Source organism: Aegilops tauschii, chromosome 2 (genome assembly GCF_002575655.3).
Source record: "Aegilops tauschii subsp. strangulata cultivar AL8/78 chromosome 2, Aet v6.0, whole genome shotgun sequence".
NCBI lineage: Eukaryota > Viridiplantae > Streptophyta > Magnoliopsida > Poales > Poaceae > Aegilops > Aegilops tauschii.
This window is the reverse complement of record NC_053036.3, coordinates 580,460,926-580,469,193: the sequence shown is the minus strand read 5'-3', so window position 1 is coordinate 580,469,193 and position 8,268 is coordinate 580,460,926. Positions and strand designations below refer to the sequence as shown.

The 8,268-nt window shown below is 46.6% G+C and overlaps 1 long non-coding RNA gene across 1 annotated transcript; it reads right to left on the bottom strand.

Moving 5' to 3' along the window:
* Positions 1–824: 824 nt before the first annotated feature.
* LOC120973760 (uncharacterized) lies at positions 825–3,124 on the bottom strand. Its single transcript, XR_012203362.1, has 2 exons — positions 2,632–3,124; positions 825–1,273 (listed from the first exon to the last, which is right to left on the bottom strand). It is a non-coding gene; the product is annotated as an uncharacterized lncRNA (long non-coding RNA).
* Positions 3,125–8,268: the final 5,144 nt, after the last annotated feature.

The following is an 8,268-nucleotide window of genomic DNA, read 5'->3' as shown; positions in this document are numbered from 1 at the left end:
AAGGAAGAAGAAGGGTCTTCGTCTCCCTGCATCCATCGCCCATCTGAGGACCCAAACGGCCAGTGCCGATGGACCTCCAGCCACCATAGCCCGCGACCTCGATGAGATCCGGGGATCCCCCACCCCGCTGGCTCCTAGACGAAGGCAAAAGCCTCGCCTGACCGCGAACGGAGCCCGGAGAAAGTTATTCCGATGCGACACCACCGCAACGACCTCGGCAGCGTGTCCCTCAACCCTAACCCTACCACACACCCACCTAGCGAACAGACCCGAGGTTCCCCCTCCCTCCCGCCGCCGGAGCGGCCGACGGAGAGAGAGGGAACCGGCGGCGTGCAAAGGAACCCTCGTCGCCTCCCTTGACCGCCTCGTATAGCGCTAATCACTTACTATATGTGGTTTCCTTCTCTGCAACTCACAACAACGTCGTGTCGTCAATCAACTGGGAGATGATTGTTACCTCTTTGGATGAGTTGCCATTGTCAACGACACCCATGCATCGTTGACTTGTAGGAGGCACTTGGTCCTCATCGCCCATGCCGAGTAGTTCGTCTTTGTCAACATCGGCGATGGGAGTTTGCCTGGCGTTGCTGCTATCGTGGTCGTTGTTGCGGCCACCGAAATCACTGTTGAATCACTGGTCACCATGGCTCCAATCACATGGGCGTTATGTGGCCTCATCTTCTTCAATCCCTTGCTTTGGTACCAGATGTTGAAGCCAAATCTCTCAGGTAGCTCTCTACTTTACGCAACTCTCTCAAAGAACAGAGAAAAAAAAAGGTGTCTGTCGTGTGTACAGCTCTCTCAAGAACAGGGGGACACATGTGTTTGCCATGCACACACGACGTTTTCCTCTTGTTAAAACAAATATGCTTACAACTTTGGAAGTACCACACAGACACAGGCCAACCTTCCTGATTGATGTCACTCACGCTTTGCACCTCTGGTGAAACAGAACTCCTACTCGGGTACATCCACAAGGCAAACTACTCAATCACCATCTAACCTAGGTGCAAAGCCAAAATACATATGCAGATGCATAAATAGTAAGGATTAAAACTAACACCCGTTGCCCACCGCTGCACCGGGGGCCCTGTCTCCGGCAGGACCATCGCGTGGCCCCTGTCTTCATGCGACGCGCCCATGAGCGTGGACGCCGGTTCAGCGGCCGCGGCCGCTGCGAGCAGCAGCAGCAGCAGCAGCAGCGACCCCCGCCACATGTCGTCGGTCTGGTGCGGGCGCTTGCTCTCTCTGCCTTGTTCGGTTTGCACGGATACTGAAACAGAGTATTTTCGATGTCAGTTGGACTAGATTTTAAAAACATGGCAAGATTCTTCTCAATTTAAAAATCTTTATTACAATTGGAAGGTGCGGCATTGGCCTATATACATTCAGACAACAAACGAAAGCATCAGAACACTGTTGTTTTTTTTCAAGCAGAACACTCATTTGACTTATCCAACATCATTTGTACTACTGGAGATGTGATGTTTGACAGCAGTCTTCACTGGTTAAGATAGCTTTGCAGCAGCAGAAAATGGCACTAGGTAAGTATGGCAGTCAAACACAAAGCGATCACATATGTTCGATGTATTTGTTCAGTTGGCAATCACACGCACACACGCACACATACATATGTTAGTAACAGCTAGTGACCCTCTTACTATGTGCTATGGCGCTATTAACCTGACCGAGTGACCGTGTTACTATGTGCCGCACAATTAGCCATATAAACACAAACTCTGGTACTCTGTATTCATGCTGAAAGCCTGAAACCGAAATATATTGTTCTTGTGTGGGCTTGCTGGATCAAGAACTCCATCCTATCACATTATTGGACTGCGGAACAGATGCTACCTTCATATGTAGCTTAAATCTGAAACAGCTAACTGTATATGTCGCTCTCTCTGCAGCCTACTGCAAATTACATGGGCGCACTTGTTCTTAACTAAAGTTGTTGTTAACTCCAGGAGAGTGGATTTTTAGTACCCGGGTGCCCCGGCACCCGGCTGATGTGACAAACTGACAATACAACATTACCAACTAGAGAACTGTTGGCTACAGGCATTCTACATGCACTTGTCACTTTTCGTTGGTTGAGATGAGATAGGCTGTCGGGGAGGAGAGAGATGGGCTTTCAAGGGACTGAAAGAAATATCAGGAGAGAGACCGTGTGAGAGAAAAGAGAGATAAAATAATTGTTTTCTTGGGAGAGAGAACAAATGGGGCAGTGTGAGCATGCAAATTTCTTTTTCCAGGATTCGAGTCTCTTTCACGTGTGAGAGAGAGGTCGTGAGAGTGGAGGAGAGAGTTATGAGAGAGAAAAAGGTATTGTATATTCTGTAGTTAACTGTGCGGCTGTTCTAGTACATCTAGCAGAGGCTGCATCGAGAAGCACTGTGGAAATAGGTGCCTAGTGCTATCTCTTAGAAGAATTAAGTAGACTGATAAAGCTGCAAATGGTCTGGTTTCATTCAGGCCCAACACGAATCTCAGCAGCACTGGACGGCCAGATAAGGGGGTGCCGGGAGCCCCGGGTGCTACTACACCTTTCCGTAACTCCAGTCTTAAACTCAAATTACTTCCTACGGTAACCAAGAAAACATGAGCAGAAGACCCAAATCGTTTTCTCACCAGGAAAGGGGGTGTGGCGATGGGCGCGAGCAGCTGGATCTCCTGCACGACGTGGATGCCCCACCCGGCCGGCTGCTAGATCCGGCGGGTAGAGGGGACGCACGGCCACTGAACCGGTGCGAGGCGAGTGTCGGTGAGATTGGCATGGAGAGAACGGGGATGATTTGGGAAGGAAATTTATAGGGGTCGAGCGGAGAAGATGAGGAGTGGGAGATTCGGAATTCGGTGGTCTGGTCTCCATTGTCTGCAAGCAAGCCGCGCCCGAGTGACGTCGCGTTCCGCCGCCCACTTTGGAACAGAGCGAGAAACAAGGGACATGGACGCAGTGGTAGTTGGACCGGGAAACAAGGGAACCCATGTCAACTATCGATGTCGCCTTGCATTGCAGTTAGGGAAAGCTTTCAAGCACGCGTCGACGGACTCCTCCTGGCGGCCGGCCAGGCCAGGGTCGACGAGATTGGCTTTGCTATCCATATGACGCGGCCGGTCACATCCTTTCCGCACTTTCCTCCCATGCATTGGGACGTGTTCTGTGGAAGATAAGCTTGAAATTGAAGAGAAGCGGAAAAGAAAACGGGAGCTAGAACACGTCACAAGACTAGGGCTTTTTCAGTCCGTTCCGTTGGCGTTGGTTCATGGACGGAGGCTGTCAAGCTTCAATTTAGCCATGCAGCCACAAGAAAAGGTCACACATTTTCTTGCGTTGAGAAAAAGGAGACGCGCGCGGTTGCTCACTTGCTCTGTCGTGTACTCCAAAGGAGTAGCTCGTGGTCATGAGACTCTTTTTGTTGCTAATATGCGGGTGTAAGGGTATCTACGGCCCGGCGCCTCAAACCGGTCTCAAACATCCGTGCGGCCAGTCCGGTTACTAACCGGTCACGAAAAATTGACCCAGATATACGCCTCAAACCGGTCTCAAACATTTAGGTTTTCCAGCATCCCAAATATGGGGCGGTACCATATAAGCTTCAATGTCCTGAAATGAGTGCTTCTATAAAGCATGGTATTGCATGTCTGTGCTTAGCATCAATCAACATTTCAATCAGGGCCAAATCCGTGTTCCATACTTCCATTAAAAACCAAATTTGCTCAATATTATCTAGCTAACATCACAAGCAAAAAATGTAGTTTTGCGTGTCAGTTCGTCAAGGACGAGCTGCCGCCCCCGATCACCAAGGCGTGAGGCCGCATCCTCCACTACCTCACGGCGGTGGCGGCCGTCCCTCGGGCTCGAGGGCCGTTGTGTCCGAGGAGGAGCGGACGGCGAGGCAGCAGGCACGCTACAACCGACGCAACGCCGCCAGTCACTCCACAAGGTGGCCCAATCCTTTTTATAGCAAAGGACAAGCATACGTTCTCTTATAATAAGCAAAGCATTCTCGAGGACACACGGAATTCTCATCTAGTCACTTTCATCATGTTTAGTTGATTCGCGTTCGCTACTTTGATAATTTGATATGTGGGTGGACCGGTGCTTGGATGCTATTCTAACTTGAACAAGCAACTTTTTTATGATTATCTCCTCTCGCAAGCATTCACAACTACGAAAAAAGAATTAAGATAAACCTAATCATAGCATGAAACATATGGATCCAAATCAGCCCTTACGAAATAACGCACAAATTAGGGTTTAAACTTCTGTCAATCTCGCGACCCATCATCTACTTATTACTCTCCAATGCCTTCTCTTAGGCCCCAAGTATGTGTCATATAGTCTACGTTCATATGACACCACTAAAGAAAGAACAATCATAGCATTTTCTAACAAATAATGCATCACATGATTGTTCGTGTTGGAAAGAAATACCTAAAAAGGTCAACTCGGATGAGATGATCAACTTGCCTGTTCGGCGAGACATTGTATCATAGAGATTAAGTTAAAATAAATGTATTTTTGTTGTCAAAGCACATATATATTGATATGCTTAGCTATCAATATGCTATCTATACCGAGACCTAGTATACTGTAGATATTTTCTTTGCCCCCTCAAGTCTAAATCCTGGCTCCGCCCCTGCCGTACTGAAGATCTGCCGGTTTTAGTATCGACATTGGTGGCCCATACAGGTCCCGTTGTATGGTCAAAAGGGATCGACAACCCCTCTTCAGATCAACAGTAGCATTGGCTATGGCAACATCTTTGTACCCATCCAGCTTTTCGCATTCGGCGGCATCGTGCTTCACGCCAACATGACCGGTCACCTTGACCATGTCGAAAGTTTCGCCCCGAACCAGGTTGTCACGTTCGGAAGCCTGGAATAGACCGCAGACTCTCGCGGTCACCTTGCCCTCTCTGGCTGGAGGCCAGATCGGCTCGAGAACTCTTCGGATACCGTGGTCCCTACCCTGGAATGAATCTCTGATTTAGAATCAGAGGCAGATCCCTTGTCGGATCAAACTATAACTGGGGATCTGACCATGACCTTATCAGAGCTGGATGTCATCTCAAGATTTACCTCGGAACCAGCTTCGAGCTCGGATCCGACCCCATTGCCGGAAAGCCAGGAGTCAGCCCCCGCCAGTCAAGGCTCTGAGGTTGAGTCTAGCGACCCATTGAACATACTTAAAGTCAACCCGGCCTACGGACAAGCAATGGACCCGGCAGAACTCTCACGTTTAAACGAGATGCCAGGTCGGATCCAAAATCTTGCGATTTCGTCCTCGGTCTATGACCAAATCGGATGTAAAGTTGATGATAGGGAAATTAATGTCCCTCCCACCACCCACCTAGTCGCTACGGTCGAAAATTTAACCGACGTACTTAACTATGCCTCTGACGAGGCGGCGGACATGGATGAAGATGTCAATGGTGCATCCGGCACGGCTTCACCCATGGCCTTATCCCACACCGGCAGCTAGGCCACAACCTCCACTTACAACATCTACATGGTAGACACCCCTAAGGAGGATGAGGGGGATAAGAAGGATCCCCCCAAGCACATATGTATCTTCATGTCTTCCGTGTTAGTTTTCATGGCATGCCTACGTGTGGTCTTAGTACCAGGGTTTGTCCAAGTGAAACGCGTAGCCGAGTTTAATTGGAATAAATGTAATTTATATTAAACTTTTATACTTATCTATAACTTATTTTGATCATGGTATAGTCTTAACAAGTACGTAATATAATATATTAAATATTTGTTATACAGTTGTAATATATATCATTGCCAAATACATTTGTGTTGTGTTCACTTTATGACGCATTTTGTAGCAATAACACTCTTTGGATTATTTTTTACAATTGCATAACTTTATCATTTGTGTGTTTATGTTCATATATTGTGATGTTCAAGAAATCTTATGGTGCCGATATCTAAAGAGTACGATCACACAAATATCTCAATAGTGGTTTCTAATATATGATTAGGAAGACATATTTATAGAAAATTCTAGAGTATAAGTTGAACCATTGGCACTAATTCTTTACTGTTATTATCTTGATTATTTGTTTTTTCTAAGTTACACTGTCTTTGGGGAGAGAGAAAAAGTAGTAGAGAGAGCCCAATTGTGCCATTTTTCCTTTATGAAAAAGGATAACCACATGTGGATATGTGCAAGTGCAAGGGCAACATAAAATAAACTTTACAACAAATGCATGGTTTCTTTCAGACCAGGCTTAGCCTTATCGCTATTAAAGGAGAAACATTTTTTTAATAGAGTGAAGCATTCCTCCTGATTCCTATGCCCTTCACAAAATCTGGTTTCTCTGGTACTACCTCCGTCCTGGTTTATTGGTCCCCTTCGTATTTAATGTCAAATTTCGACCATAGATTTAACAGCAAAATGTCAATGCATGTCACCAAAAATTATACCATTGAAAACTATGTACTCCCTCTCTCTCTGTTTATAGGGCGTGCGCATATCTCTAGGTCGTCAATTTGACCAACTTAATACAAGTCATATATTACAAAAAATATACCAATATAAACTTGAGATGTTCTATTTTCAAACGGTATAATTTTTGTGTTATATAGTTTATGTTAGGGTACCGTGGCGGGTCGGCGCCCTACCACCGCTGGAGTGATGACGACATAATTTTTTGTGACATGCATTAACATTTTATTAGTTAAATTTATAGTCAAAATTTGATACAAATTACAAGGGGACCAATAAACCAGGACGGAGGCAGTACCATATCTAGGTTGCGAGCGGCAAGCAGCACCGTGGCGGGGCGGTGCCCTACCACCGCTGGAGGGATGACGACGATAATGATAGCACGGACGGCTACAACAGCGTGGCCAGGCAGGACGGCCACGTATACGAGGTGGTCATCCGGTACAAAGTGTATGATTTTATTTTTAGTTTTCAATAAAACGTTCGAAATATCAGCCGTTTACGTAAATTATGACATAGCTAAATGAATTTCATCTAGTTTGATTATAGTTCGTCTGACCAGTTGCAATATGGTTTGAATTGTATGCGGATAGGTTTTGATGGCCAGCTCCCGTGGACTGATCCCTCCCGGTCCACGGATGGATGCGGGCGGGTCAGTGTTGCCCTTCTAACCATAACTGATGAAGCTGAAGAATAGAACACCGACACTGTTGGGCATGAAGCAAAGGAGCTAGCAACCAGAGTTTCTACTGGCTGACGTGTGCGTGAGTAGTTAGGAGTGGGCCTGGATTGCAGATGTATTGGGCTAAGTGATCGAATGAGTGGGAATTCTGTGATCTCTCCCCCTAGCTTCTCGTACCTCAACCCTGCTCTTCTTCCCTGATTCCATCTTGTTCTTGCTGTCGATATCTATTTCTGAGCCCGTACTCATCTGCACTCTATGAACAGTAAAAGAAATATTCCCTCCGTCCGAAAAAGTTTGTCTCAAACTTATTTCTTAAATGAATGTATTAGCACTAAGTTGATGCTAAATATATCCATTTAAGGGACAATTTTTTTCAGACGGAGGGAGTACTAGACAAATTCAAGAAAATCTATTTATTTTTAAGTGAAAGATGTTCCGTGCGTGAGGTCCGATATAAAACTACAGTTCATTTAAACATCTGAGTAACTATCAGCAAAAAAATGGTCCGAACAATACATAATAAACACTATTTCACAAACCTCAAATTTGACCTCACGCACTGAAACATTTATTTGATTGTACTGTTCATGGCGGGTGTACATGAGCTCGCGAGCCAAATCTCCCCTCTCGTTCTTGCTGATCCTATTACATTCGAGCCAACAATTTATCCAAGAGTGCGGCAATGCCAATCCGCTGCAATGTGGAGGCGATGGGGCGTGTGGAGGCAATACTGGGATGCCCGGCGGGCTCTTACCCGTGCAAATATCTTGGCCTTCCACTTACGATACGATGACAAACCTCAGCTCAACTCATGGGACTTGTAGATAGCCTCGTGCGAAAATTGCCAACATGGAGAGCCTCCTCCATGCCCAAGAGTGGCCGCCTACTCCTGATCAAATCGGTACTTTGTGCCATCCCGATCCACGCCATGGTGGCACTTGACATCCCACAGAAGGTAATCACGGCAATGACGAAAGTTTGTAGAGGGTTCCTGTGGTGCGTGAGTGACAGAGCCAACAGTGGATAGTGCAGAGTGGCTTGGTGAAGGCCGTGTGCGCACCCAAGTGGACGGGCGGCCTGGGTCTACCCAACCTCAAATAGTTGAAAGTCGTGGTACAAG